A 15,439-nucleotide genomic window follows, 5' to 3' on the forward strand; every position below is an offset into this window, starting at 1 on the left:
TCGATCCTAGACCCCACGCTCTTCTCAACTTACATCAACAACATAGCTCAGGCAGTAGGAAGCTCTCTCATCCACTTATATGCAGATTAAACAGTCTTATACTCAGCTGGCCCCTCCCCCAGATTTTGTGTTAAATGCTCTACAACAAAGCTTTCTTAGTGTTTAACAAGGTTTCTCTGCCCTTAACCTTGTTCTGAATACCTCCAAAACAAAGGTCATGTGGTTTGATAAGAAGAATGCCCCTCTCCCCACAGATGTGATTACTACCTCTGAGGGTTTAGAGCTTGAGGTAGTCACCTCATACAAGTACTTGGGAGTAAAACTAGACGGTACACTGTGCTTCTCTCAGCACATATCAAAGCTGCAGGCTGAAGTTAAATCTAGACTTGGTTTCCTCTATCGTAATTGCTCCTCTTTCACCCCAGCTGCCAAACTAACACTGATTCAGATGACCATCCTACACATGCTAGATTATGGAGACATAATTTATAGATCGGCAGGTAAGGGTGCTCTCGAGCGGCTAGATGTTCTTTACCATTTGGCCATCAAATTTGCCACCAATGTTCCTTATAGGACACATCACTGCACTCTATATTCTTCTGTAAACTAGTGATCTCTGTATACCCGACGCAAGACCCACTGGTTGATGCTCATTCATAAAGCCCTCTTAGGCCTCACTCCCTCCTATCTGAGATATCTACTGCAGCCTTCATTCTCCACATACAACACCCGTTCTGCCAGTCACATTCTGTTAAAGGTCCCCAAAGCACACACATCCATGGGTCGCTCATCTTTTCAGTTCGCTGCAGCTAGCAACTGGAAAGAGCTGCAACAAACACTCAAACTGGACAGTTTTATCTCAATCTATTCATTCAAAGTCTCAATCATGGACACTCTTACAGACAGTTGTGGCTGCTTTGCGTGATATATTGTTGTCTCTACCTTCTTGCCCTTTGTGCTTTTGTCTGTGCCCAATAATGTTTGTACCATGTTTTGTGCTGCTACCATGTTGTGCTGCTGCCATGTTGTGTTGCTACCATGTTGTTGTCATGTTGTGTTGCTACCATACTGTGTTGTCATGTGTTGCTGCCATGCTATGTTGTCGTCTTGGGTCTCTATGTATTGTTGTGTTGTCTCTCTTGTCGTGATGTGTGTTTTGACCTATATTTTTATTTTTATTTATTTTTATTTTTAATCCCAGCATGAGGCCTTTTGCCTTTTGGTAGGCCGTCATTGTAGATACGAATGCGTTCTTAAAACTGACTTGCCTAGTTAAATAAAGGTTAAAACATTTTTGTATAGACAAGCAAACAGGGCAATAGGCTACAAAGTCTAGGATACTTACTGTAGCAACCTAACAAAAATGACTAGCAAATACGAAAGACTAGTCCACAAAAAGAGCAGCCTAACAGAAAGGTGAAGCCGACGGAGAAGGGTGATGTGTTACAAGTTCCAACCCAACTTAGCTATTTAGTGACATTTATCATGTTTATCTTTACTTTTTTTGTACAGAAAGTTAATATTATTATCACATATGACCGCCAAGCACTCTGGACATCAGAGCGACAGCTACAGCTAACCTCAATTTCGACTTTAAATATGACTTAATTTCCGACTCAGCTGTTCCACTGTTCATACCGGACCTTATTAGTTTGTTCAATGGGCTACCGAAACGCTGCAGGCATAGACGCAGGAGACGAGGTGGAATCCTGGTGAAATTGAGGCGAAGAGAATTGGGGCTCCCCTCTGTTCTGTTGGCAAATGTTCAGTCACTCGAGAACAAGATGGAAGAGCTTAGTTTGAGAGTCTGCTATTAGTGAGACTTGAAAAGCTGAAATATTATATGTCTTACGGAAATGTGGCTGGTAGATGACGCTATACACGTAGTACACCGTGGATTCTCCATGCAGCGGCAGGATCAGACGCCGGATTCGGGGAAGTCTAAAGGAGGAGTGTGTTTTTTTATAAATATCAACTGGTATGCAGCTTCAAGTGGGAAGGAAATGTCAAGCTTTTGCTCACCTGATATAGAATACCTCATGGTAAGCTGCAGACCCTTTTTTTCTTCAAAGACAGTTCTCATTCGTAATTATCACGGCTGTCTACATCCCTCCACAAGCCAACACCACTCTGGCACTCAACAAACTGTATGGAGCCATAAACAAACAAGATACCGCTCACCGGGTGGCAGCGTTTCTGGTGGACGGAGACTTTAACGCTGGGAGACTTAAAACCATCCTACCTCATTTCTACCATCACGTCTCCCGCGCCACTAAGGGCGCTTAAACTCTAGACCACTTTTATCGTACCCACAGAAACGCATACAAGGCCCTCCGTTGTCCTCCTTTCGGCAAATCTGACCAATGACACCATTCTCCTGCTTCCTGTTTACAACAGTCATTCGCTCAATACGGAAGTGGTCAGGTGAAGCAGACGTAAGGCTACAAGACTGTTTTGCTAGTACAGACTGGGATATGTTCCGGGATTCATCCGATAGCATTGAGGAGCTTACCATAACAGTCATGGGCTTCATCAATACGTATATAGACAATGTCATCCCCACAGTGACTATAAGAACCTATCCAAACCAAAAACCATGGGTAACAGGCGACATCCTCACTGGGCTAAAGGCTAGAAGCTAATGCTTACAAGGAACGGGACAAGGACATGGATGCATACAAGAAAGCCCACTACTACCTCCAACGAGACATCAAACATGTAAAAGGACAATGTAGGAGAAGGTGCAATCCTATTACACTGGCTCCGATGCTCGTCCTATGTTGCAGGGCTTGCAGACGATAACAGATTACAAAGGGTAACCCTCAAATGAGCAAAATGCCTGTTATACTCACTTCAAGGAATATAACACTGTGCCTTGTGTGAAAGCCGCTGTTTTTTCAGATGACTGTGTTATCTCACTATCCGTGGCCGATGTGAGCAAAAGTTTAAAAAGGTTAACAATCAGACGGAATACCAGGGTGCATTCTCAAAGCATGCACAGACCAGTTGGCAAGTGTCTTAACTGACATTTTCAATCTCCCCTTGTCCCAGTCTGTAATCCTAACATGTTTCAACGCACCACCATTGTCCCTGTTCCCAAGAGCTACAAGGTAACCTGCCTAAATAACTATCGCCCTATAGCACTCACATCTGGAATTATGAAATGCTTTGAAAGGCTGGTCATGACACATATCACCACCATCATCCCAGACACTCGAGACCCACTCCAATTCACATACCGCCCCAACAGCTGCACTATCGAGAGCATCTGGACTGCTTGGTATGGTAAAGCACTACAAAAGGTGGAGTGAACAGCCCAGTACATCACTGGGGCTGAGCTCCGTGCCATTCAGGACCTCTATATTAGGTGGTGTCAGAATAGAATAGACTGTTCACTCTGCTACCATCGGCTCTCGGACCAACAGGCTCCGAGACAGCTTCAACCCCCAAGTCATAAGACTGCTAAGTAGCTAGACTGCTAAATAGTAAACTAATGGTACCCATACTATCTGCACTGACCATACGCAGACACACTAGACTATATACCGTGTATACACACACACTCACTCACACACACTACATTGACATTCCCACACAAATCCAAAATACATTTACATATACTACATATAGTGCATTTGGAAAGTATTCAGACCCCTTGACTTTTTCCACATTTTGTTACTTTACAGCCTTATTCTAAAATGTATTATTGTTTTTTTCCCCTCATCAATCTACACACAATACCCCATAATGACAAAGCAAACATTTTTGAAAATGTATTGATAATAAACTGAAGTATCCCATTTACATAAGTATTCAGACCCTTTACTCAGCAATTTGTTGAAGCATCTTTGACAGTGATTTCAGCCTCGAGTAATTCCCTCAATCCTGAGTAGTCTTCCAGTCCTTGCCGCTGAAAAACATTCCCCAGCATAATGCTGCCACCACCATGCTTCACCTTAGGGATGGTGCCATGTTTCCTCCAGACGTGACGCTTGGTATTGAGGCCAAAGAGTTCCATCTTGGTTTCATCAGAGCAGAGAATCTTGTTTCTCATGGGCCGTCATGTGCCTTTTACTGAGGAGTGGCTTCTATCTGGCCACTCTACCATAAAGGCCTGATTGGTGGAGTGCTGCAGAGATGGTTGTCCTTCTGGGAGGTTTTCCCATCTCCTCAGAGGAACTCTGGAGCTCTGTCATAGTGACCATCGGGTTCTTGTTCACCTCACTGACCAAGGCCCTTCTCCCCCGATTTCTTAGTTTGGCCGGGAGGCCAGCTCTAGTTAGAGTCTGGTGGTTCAAAACTTCTTCCATTTAAGAATGATGGAGGCCACTGTGTTCTTGGGGACCTTCATTGCTGCAGAAATGTTTTGGTACCCTTCCCCAGATCTGTGCCTCAACACAATCATATATCGGAGCTCTACGGACAATTCCTTCCACCTCATGGCTTGGTTTTTGCTCTGACATGCACTGTCAACTGTGGGACCTTATATAGAGAGGTGTGTGCCTTCCCAAATAGTGTCCAATCAATTGAATTTACCACAGGTGGACTTCCATCAAGTTGTAGAAACATCTCAAGGATGATCAGTGGAAACAGGACGCACCTGAGCTAAATTTCGAGTCTCATAGCAAAGGGTCTGAATACTTATGTAAATAAGATATTTCCGTTTTTAAATTTTCATAAATGTGGAAAAATATCAAAAAAACTGTTTTCGCTTTATCGTAATGGGGTATTGTGTGTTGTTTGATGAGGAAAAACATTAATTTAAACAATTTTAGAATAAAGCTGTAATGTACGAAAATGTGGAAAAAGTCAAGGGGTATGAATACTTTCCGAATGCACTGTATACACACACACACACACACACACACACACACACACACACACACACACACACACACACACACACACACACACACACACACATACACACACATACTTTTACACATAATTTGGTCTTGCTACTCTGTTCTTTATTTTACTCATATTATTATCTTTCCTGATGCCTAGTCAATGTACCCTGCCTTCATGTAGATATCTACCTCAAATACCTCGTATTTGCATATTGATCTGGTACTGGCACTTCCTGTACATAGCCCCATTCTTGTGTATTTCATTTTGTTTCTCTTGTGTTACTATTTAATTTGTATTATTATTTTTAAACTCTGCATCGTTAGGCAGGGCTCATAAGCAAACATTTCACAGTAAAGTCTAAACCAGTTATATTCGGCGCATGTGTCACGTTCCTGACCTGTTTTCTGTTAGTTTTTGTATGTGTTAGTTGGTCAGGACGTGAGTTTGGGTGGGCAGTCAATGTTTTCTGTTTCTATGTTGGTTTATGGGTACCTAATATGGCTCTCAATTAGAGGCAGGTGTGTGTCGTTTCCTCTGATTGAGAGTCATATTAAGGTAGGTGTTTTCACACTGTTTGTTGTGGGTGGTTGTCTCCTGTGTCAGTGTCTGTATGTTATGCCACACGGGACTGTTCTCGGTGTGTTTGTTCGTTCGGTTTTTGTGTAGTCAGTTTTCCTGTTATTGCGTTCTTCGTGTTTCATGTAAGTTCGTCGTCCAGGTCTGTCTACATCGTTTATTTGTTTTGTTAATTATTCAAGTCTAGTTCGTTTTTTCGTCTTGTTTAATAAATCATGTCATTTCACAACGCTGCGCCTTGGTTCAATCCATGCTCCTCCTCTTCGGATGAAGAGGAGGAGGAACACCGTTACAGCATGTGACATATGTATATATTCTTTTGATTTAACGGCTACAAAGACAGAATGCCAAAACACTAGAAAAACAGAGATACAGCAACAGCAGAACATTGTCTATACTGCCCAGCCCTCTCCACCAGAGAAACTGGCCGAACGTCGTAAATAGCCTGAAACCGGAAATGGTTACATAGGACATAGGCCTGACTAGCCTACAGGAGGGGAGAATCTAAATTGGGTTGATGTTTACAGAGGAGGAATCACAAAATACAGTATATAAGGGATATCTAATTTAGCTAGTTGTGCAAGATATTTTGTAGATAAAAGCAAAAGTAGCACATTGTTTTTAAATATGTGCATTATTTTCTCCTTAGAGGAAACAGCTGATTCTAAGGGGGGTGGCAGATAAAACATTTTTTTTAAAGGATACTCGGTGAAAGGATACTCATGAGTGTCTTTGGCGAGAGGAGGCTATCCAGGAGTAGAGTACACTTCTCTGTTCGCCTATTAACGAATTGACACTCCTCGACCACTCAACAAACACTTACCTGTTTCCTGGCCACAGAGGAGAGAAGGATGGAGGAGTCGAGGACAGGACAGGCTTTTGCACAATTGAGAATCTCCTGAGGATCCACGTAAATAGACCTCAAAACGAGATATAAAAAAATAAACAAACATAATGGTGACTGGAAATAGTATAGTAATTATCAGTAAATGTAATAAGCGAGTGAACGTTATTTAGAATTAGGGTTACATTGAGAAAGTCGTGCCTCTCTGAAATGAAAATGGATGGCCCTCCCTTCAGCAAAATATATTTTACCTAAACCCTCCCTGAACCTTTGGGAAAAAACAAGTGACGCTCTCCTATACCAAAAATAATAATGAAAACAAAGTGGATAGCAGAGAACATGTCTACCGTTTACCCTCACTTCTTCGACAGACCAGAGCCTTAGATAACTGTTCATCGTCCTGGAAGCATTACATTGCAACGTAGAAATATCGACAACACACAGGGCTGAGGGCCAGAAAGTTGCGAGTTCGCAAATCACCGTGGACAAGAGTAGGGGTGGAAAGATCTCCATTATAATAAAACGACTGCATGAATCTATTGTCGCATCCTATCAGCCCAGACAGAGTAGGTCGACCGACACTGAAAAATGTAAGCTTCAACAGCTGGCTACTCTTTTTCCATGGATTACCCCAAAGAGAGTGTTTCCTTAAAAGCTGTCTGGATTTAAACATCTTCTATTGTACAGAAAGTGAATAGCTTAATTTTTTGGTAGTGACAGAATTAGATTCCTTCCCAAGCAAAGTAAGCCTCAATGTCAAAGAAACAAATTATTTTTCAGCTTGTTTCTTACATTAAGCATCAAAGACCAAAGCGTTTTTATAGACCCGAACCCTAACCCTAACCACTTTATATAATCGGATGCGTTTTATTTTCTGCAAAATCTTAAAATAGCAGTAAAAGGGAGACCTATGGCATACCCTCCCATACTCCCCCAATTAGGTTCCGAGTGTGGCGCAGCGGTCTAAGGCACAGCATCTCAGTGGCATCTATAGTGCCTGGTTCGAATCCAGGCTGTATCACATCCGGCTGTGATTGGGAGACCTATAGTGCGGTGCACATTTGGCCCAGCATCGTACGGATTTGGCCGGGGTTAAACCATCATTGTAAATAAGAATTTGTTCTTAACTGACTTGCCTATTTAAATAAATAATACTTAAAAAAAAAAATGAGAGTCTTGGTTTTAACTTAACAGCCCTTCGTTGGCACAGAGGTAGCATATTTCAAGAGTGCATGGTGGGGGAGGTCTGTGGGGCGACGCACAATTGGCATAGCGTCGTCCGGGTTAGGGAGGGTTTGGCCAGTAGGGATATCCTTGTCTCATCGCACTCCAGCGACTCCTGTGGCAGGCCGGGCGCAGTGTGCGCTAACCAAGGGGGCCAGGTACACGGTGTTTCCTCCGACACATTGGTGCGGCTGGCTTCCGGGTTGGAGGCGCGCTGTGTTAAGAGGCAGTGCGGCTTGGTTGGGTTGTGCTTCGGAGGACGCATGGCTTTCGACCTTCGTGTCTCTCCCGAGCCCGTACGGGAGTTGTAGCGATGAGACAAGATAGTAATTACTAGCGATTGGATACCACGAAAATTGGGGAGAAAATGGGATAAAATTTATAAAAATAAAAGAATAAAAAAAAATAAGTTATCAGCAGTAATGGGCAGTCACTACCATAATGGGACTTTTATACATATTTTATTCTGTGTTGTTACAGAATTCAACCCATGTAATGCTGTAATGGATTTCCTCTTCGTCTGAGGAGGAGTAGAAAGGATCGGACCAATGTGCAGCGTGGTAAGTGTCCATAATGAGATATTTAATAAATCAACTGAACAAAATAACAACAGTACAAACAAACAAACAACCGACACAGTCCTGTATGGTACTAACACATGAAACAACCACCCACAAAACACAATAGAAAACAGGATACCTAAATATGGCTCCCAATCAGAGACAACGACTGACACCTACCTCTGATTGAGAACCATACTAGGCCAAACACATAGAAATATAACAACAGAACAAAACATAGAAAAACAACATAGAATGCCCACCCCAACTCACGCCCTGACCAACTAAAATAAAGACATAAAAAAAGGAACTAAGGTCAGAACGTGACAAATGCACAGTGCATTTTTTAATGTATAAAAATAAATAATCAAAACCGAAATTGAAAACCGTGATTATTATTTAATAATCGACTCAAAACTGAACTGACCTCAACAAGCGCTAATCCCTCAGCACTACTTTCTACTACAGATAATAATATGATTAGGTTATGTATTTACAGAAAGAAAACAGTCTGTCAGATTTCCAGTCATTCCAATTCATTTAATACCCCTTGATCTTCAAGAACAGGACTTGGAAATATGGAAGTAGAGGTTAGTCAAATTGTTTACCTGAGCATAACCCAAAAACGGAGGACTTATTGGCCTACTCTCTTGTTTATGATTTTGCTGTCATGGGGGTCTCATTACTTCGAGTTGAAAATAAAATGCTGCTCTCATGGAATGGCATGCTTTGAGCACTACCAAAAGGTTGTATTTGCATTTGCTATAGGCATATTGTTTCTGTTTTTATTGGAGACACTTTGATATCTAGATTATTTGCAGCTGTTTGAAGGGCAAATCTACAGATGAAACAATAACTTTGCTGCCTGCGCCTTGCGCGCGAAGGACATCGGACTCGCCTCCTTCCAAGCGTTAGTTTTGCCAGTAATATTTCTCCGGTCATATTACTGGTGTTGAGAGAAAACTGGTGTTGAGAGAAAATGGTGGACAAAGAAAAATGGTGATTTTTGCTAACGTGTTTAGCTAAAAGATTTACATATTGTGTCTTCCCTGTAAAACATTTTAAAAATCTGAAATGGTGGCTTTATTCACAAGATCTGTATCTTTCATTAGGTGTCTTGGACTTGTGATTTAATGATATTTAGATGCTACTATTTAATTGTGACGCTATGCTAGCGATGCTAATCGGTGTGGGGGGGGTGGGGGGTGCTCCCGGATCCGGGGTAGAGGCTCGTTAGAGGTTAAATTAAACACATTTTTGTCACGTTCTGACCTCTATTTTCCTTTGTTTTGTCTTTAGTTAGTATGGTCAGGGCGTGAGTTGGGGTGGTCAGTCTGTTATGTGTTTCTATGTTTAGGTTTGTCAATTGGCCTGATATGGTTCTCAATCAGAGACAGGTGTTTTGCATTGTCTCTGATTGAGAACCATATTTAGGTTTCCTGTTTTCACTGTTGGTTTGTGGGTGTTTGTTTCCTGTGTCAGTGTTTGTGCCACACAGGACTGTTTTCGGTTAGATTTACTTTGTTATTTTGTATTTTCTGTCGTGTTCAGTTTATCATATTAAAACATGGACACTTACCACTGCGTCTTGGTCCGATCCCTGCTACACGTCCTCTTCAGACGAGGAGGAGGAAATCAGCCATTACAATTTTGGACACTATGGAGCACAGTACCACAGTTTAGGTAGAAACTCCCCCAAAATTGTATTCCATAGGCTGAGATCCACACTATGCAACTGTTGCAAGAGCACATTTTTCACTAGCTGTCCACTAGTCACAAAAACAACGATTGAGAGGCAGCTTAAGCTTCTCCAATTAAGCTATTATTGGGTTGGTTTATATTTCAACCAACCCCCTTTCCTTTTGAATATAATCAATAAATGTAAATGTAGGCCCATCTGTTTAGTATGTTTCCCCTCACCTCCCTTCCTTTTCTGTTCTTTTCACGTCAAATATTTATTGATATTCTGTCAGGAAGGTAATTAACTACCGACCTTTGTTCCATTAAAACATCTCTTTCCCTCAGAGAGAGCGAGAGATGCAAAAAATGGGGGAAAAGACAGCTGGGGAGGGGGAGCGAGAGGGAGAGACCACAGAAGGTTGGTGGCATCTTACTTGGAGAGAACTGGTTCATGGAGCAGAATGAGTGGAATGGTACCAAATACATCAAACACATGGTGCTCTGAAAAAGCATAGGATTTTATTGGCAATTACAATCTGTTTTGGGAGCAACGCAGGTCCTAAAAAAGGGACGGCCAGAACCCGAACAGGAGGGGAGCTTGGATGCTGAGTGCTCACATCGAAAATATACTAAAAAAGTGATGGGATATCAGTCCTTGCCCACGACAGGTAACCCTCAATGATCGAATGGCACAGTTCTAAGCAATCTTGTATCCATACCATTTCAAGCCAACCCCATGGCTATTTCATATAGAGGCTTAACTACTGGTCATAGCATGTTTGTGTTAGAGACTCCATCTGATCTGAAATCCTGCAGCTGTGGCCTTGGACTGATTTATGTAAATGTATGAAGTTTGAATAAAAAAATGGATGTTATTTGTAATTCTGGCTTCTTGATAATAAAAACAAAATGTCTGTGCCAGACTCTGATGTGTCTCTGAATGGACACAATGTTTATAGGTCTGACATAGCTGGCAGAGGTAGGGTTGTCACCATATTCATAAAGAACAACTTGAATGTTGCTGTGTGTATTACCACCTCTGTCCCCAAGCAATTTAAATTAAATTGTTTGTCACCCTCCCTCGGCCCTCCCAATTGCTCTCAGCACATTTTCTGACTTGATGTCTAACGATGCTAAATTTGAACTGTTAATATTGGGTGATCTTAACCTGGATTGGTTGGTGCCAGTATCAGAGAAACTGAAAGATATTTGTACTAAGCTACATTTTACTCAACTGATAACTATACCAACCCACCAACTATAAACACCATGAAAAATCTACTCTTTTGGATATCATTCTGACAAACAATCCTCATAAGTATACAGCCAATGGAATCTTTGCTAATGAGCTCAGTGACCATTGTCCATTTGCCTGCATTAGAGATACTAAGCTACCTAAATCGCATCTGCACATTATTACAAAGATACATTTTTGAACTTTCAATGAGCAACATTTTCTGTATGACCTTGGGTTGTATGTTTGGGAGGGTGTGTCCTCTATTCAGATCAGGCCCTTAAATATTTGACCTCTGTTAAAGGTAACCCATGAATTGTCTTAAAGATTTCATAAAATAAACGTAAGGCTAGATTGACTGATTCTACCTCTGACTGGCAGTCCTTCAGACATTTGAAAAAGAGATCTCTTACTTTGGTTAGAGAAGCAAAGTCAACATACTTCTTGAATTTTGTATCTGAGAGTGGTGGAAATGCAGCAAAATTCTGGAAAATTGTCATATCTTTTAAACAAAACTCCACCCCCTCATTGCCCCAGCAGGTTATGACAGCCTCTGGTCCCATAACAGACAAAGATAAACATTTTGCCTCAGCTGGCCACCTATTTGAAAGAATGTTTTATGAAAATACCTCAGGTTCCACTAGAGCAGGGCTGCCCAACCCTCTTCCTGGAGATCTACTGTCCTGCAGGTTTTCAGTCCAACCCTAATTGAACAGTTCTGATTCAGCTAGTTTAGGTCTTGTTGAGCAGCTAATTAGTAGAATCAAGTGTGTTAAATTAGGATTGGACTGAAAACCCACAGGATGGTAGATCTCCAGGAAGAGGGTTGGGCAGCCCTGCACTAGAGGGAGTTCTTTACTCACCTCTAAACAGATAAAGTGCATTCATAAAGTATTCAGACCCGTTGATTTGTTCCACATTTTGTTACGATCGAACCCCAGGCTGTAGTGACGCCACAACACGGCCCCTCCCATATTTGGCATTAAACTCTTAGCCATGAATGGGTGAAGGGATGAAGTGGTGGAGTGAAACAATAAAGGTAGTGCCAGTCATCTGTAAGAGGTGAGAGAATGGATAGAATGAGGGAGAGAAAAGAAAGAGACGAAGAGAAGGGTAGAAATACATGTTGGGTGGATAAGTGGATGTGTGTTGTTTAGTGGAGCCAGTCCTTGTTCATGGCAGGAGATAATTGATGGTGTTATCGAGGGACGATGGGGGGCGGTGGGGCACAAGGAGGGTGTGTACTGTATATGGAGGTAGTTTGTCAAACCCTGCTACAGCCCTGTTCTGTCTCAATGGGAACCACAGCAGGGAGAGCTAGTGGAGAATAAGTGCTTCCCAAATGTCACTATTCCTTATAAAGTGCACTACTGTTCTATTTGGGATGCAACTTTTTGTCAGCAGCACTCACAGGCGATAAGGACACATAAGCAGTCAAAACAATGAAGAACATTGGGATCTTTGTCTTTTTCTCCAAAAAAGGGTTTATGTGCCGTCTGTGGCATGTGTGCGTGTGCGTGTGTGTGTGTGTGTGTATGTGTGTGGTTTGAGGTCAGTGGCTGAGTGGCTGAGTGATCACCTATACAGTGCATTCGGAAAAGTTTTCACACCCCATCCCTTTTTCCACATTTTGTTATGTTACAGCATTATTCTAAAATGGATGAAACCATTTTTTTTCAACATCAAACTACACACAATACCCCATAATGGCAGAGCAAAAACAGGTTTTTAGACATTTTTGCAAATTTATTACAAATAAAAACAGAAATAACTTTGATTAGTCAAATGCGCCGAATACAACAGGTGGAATGCTTACTTATGAGCCCCTAACCAACAATGCAATTTAAAAATATACGGATAAGAATAAGAAAAATAAGTAACAAGTAAGTAAAGAGCAGCAGTAAAATAACAATAGCGAGACTATATACGGGGGGCGGTACCAGTAAAGAGTAAATGTGCGGTGTCACCAGTTAGTTGAGGTAATATGTACATGTAGGTAGAGTTATTAAAGTGACTATGCATAGATGATAACAACAGAGAGTAGCAGCGATGTAAAAGAGGGGCAATGCAAATAGTCTGGGTAGCCATTTGATTAGATGTTCAGGAGTCTTATTGCTTGGGGGTAGAAGCTGTTTAGAAGCCTCTTGGACCTAGACTTGGAGCTCCGGTACCTCTTGCCGTGCAGTAGTAGAGAGAACCGTCTATGACTAGGGTGGCTAGAGTCTTTGACAATTTTTAGGGCCTTCATCTGACACCACCTGGTATGGAGGTCCTGGATGGCAAGAAGCTTTGCCCCAGTGATGTTCACACCACCCTCTGTAGTGCCTTGCGGTCGGAGGCCGAGCAGTTGCCATACCGAACAGTGATGCAACCAGTCAGGATGCTCTCGATAGTGCAGCTGTAGAAACTTTTGAGGATCTGAGGACCCATGCCAAATCTTTTCCGTCTCCTGAGGGGGAATAGGTTTTGTCGTGCCATCTTCATGACCGTCTTGGTGTGCTTGGACTATGTTAGTTTGTTGTTGATGTGGACTTGAAGCACTCAACCTGCTCCACTGAACCCCCGTCGATGAGAATGGGGGCGTGCTCGAACCTCCTTTTCCTATAGTCCACATCATCTCCTTTGTCTTGAATATTCAGACCATTTGCTATGAGACTCAAAATTAAGCTTAGGTGCATCCTGTTTCCATTGATCATCCTTGAGATGTTTCTGCAACTTGTTTGGAGTCCACTAGTGGTAAATTCAATTGATTGTACATGATTTGGATAAGCACACGTCTATATAATGTTCCACAGTTGACAGTGCATGTCAGAGCAAACACCAAGCCATGAGGAATTGTCCGTAGAGCTCCGAGACAGGATTGTGTTGAGGCACAGATCTGGGGAAGGATACCAAAAAATGTCTGCAGCCTTTAAGGTCCCCAAGAACATAGTGGCCTCCATCATTCTTAAATGGAAGAAGTTTTGAACCACCAAGACTCTTCCTAGAGCTGGCCTCCCGGCCAAACTGAGCAATCAGGGAGAAGGGCCTTGGTCAGGGAGGTGACCCAGAACCCGATGGTCACTCTGACAGAGCTCCAGTGTTCCTCTGTGGAGATGGGAGAACCTTCCAGAAGGACAACCATCTCTGCAGCACTCCACCAATCAGGCCATTATGGTAGAGTGGCCAGACGGAAGCCACTCCTCAGTAAAAGGCACGAGAGCCCACTTGGAGTTTGCCTAAAGGCACCTAAAGAATTCCCATATGATGAGAAACAAGATTCTCGGGTCTGATGAAATCAAGATTAACACTTTGGCCTGAATACCAAGCATCATGTCTGGAGGAAAACTGGCACCATCCCTACGTTGAAGCATGGTGGTGGCAGTATCATGCTGTGGGGATGTTTTTCAGCGGCATGGACTGGGAGACTAGTCAGGATCGAGGGAAAGATGAACGGAGCAAATAAGAGAGATCCTTGATAAATAACCTGCTCCAGAGCGCTCAGGACCTTGTTATACCCAAGATGAATCAAAGCTGTAATCTCTTCCAAAGGAGCTTCAACAAAGTACAGAGTAAAGTGTCTGAATATTTATGTAAATGTGATATTTCAGTTTAACATTTTTAATAAATTAGCAAAAAATATATTTAATTTTTTTTTTGCTTTGTTACTACATGGTATTGTGTGTAGATTGATGAGCGAAAAAAACTATTTTAGAATAAGGCTGTAATGTAACGAAATGTGAAAGAAGTCAAGGGGTCTGAACACTTTCCGAATGCACTGTACATTGAACCATTGAAGGTCTTGAGTGATTCCATATGAAAGCAGGACAAAATAAGACCATGATTTGGGGGATTTTCATGAAATTGAATCTATTGAATGATCTTTTGGATGAAGGATTGCTGACATATTTTACATTTGTATCTAAAGCCATAATTTCATAAAAATTACAACTTTGATTTTGCTTTATGCTCAATTATGCTTTAAAATACAAGTGACAAATATATGTCAACAATAAGTTTAACAAGGGCCATTCTATCGACTAAATTGCATGAAAACCCCCAATTTTCTTTATTTATTGTACTGGCTTCGTATGGAATCATTCTCTTATCTGAGTGTTATTCTGAGGTTTGTATTTGACCAAATTCAACATGGTCTCATTACAATTTGTCAAACTAGTGACATTAAACCATTGTGGTTGTGTCACATTGGCTAACATATTAGTCTTGTCACATATGCAGGAGTTGTTGAATATGTATCATGGTTCATGGTATAAAGACTATATAGATTAGTATAGTTAATCTTTGGGATATGGAAGTAGAGGAGAGATTGCTGATAGCTTGAAAAACATGACTTTTGATATCCATTTGTTGAAAGCAGTGTAGGGTGATGCGTATTGAGGTGAATTTAAAAGCAATATCATTATTTCAAATAACATTGTGTGCTACGTCAGGGATTTTTTGTTGTTGAAATGTTCCAATGCTCTTAGGGTT

This window comes from Salvelinus fontinalis, chromosome 7 (assembly GCF_029448725.1).
Source record: "Salvelinus fontinalis isolate EN_2023a chromosome 7, ASM2944872v1, whole genome shotgun sequence".
NCBI lineage: Eukaryota > Metazoa > Chordata > Actinopteri > Salmoniformes > Salmonidae > Salvelinus > Salvelinus fontinalis.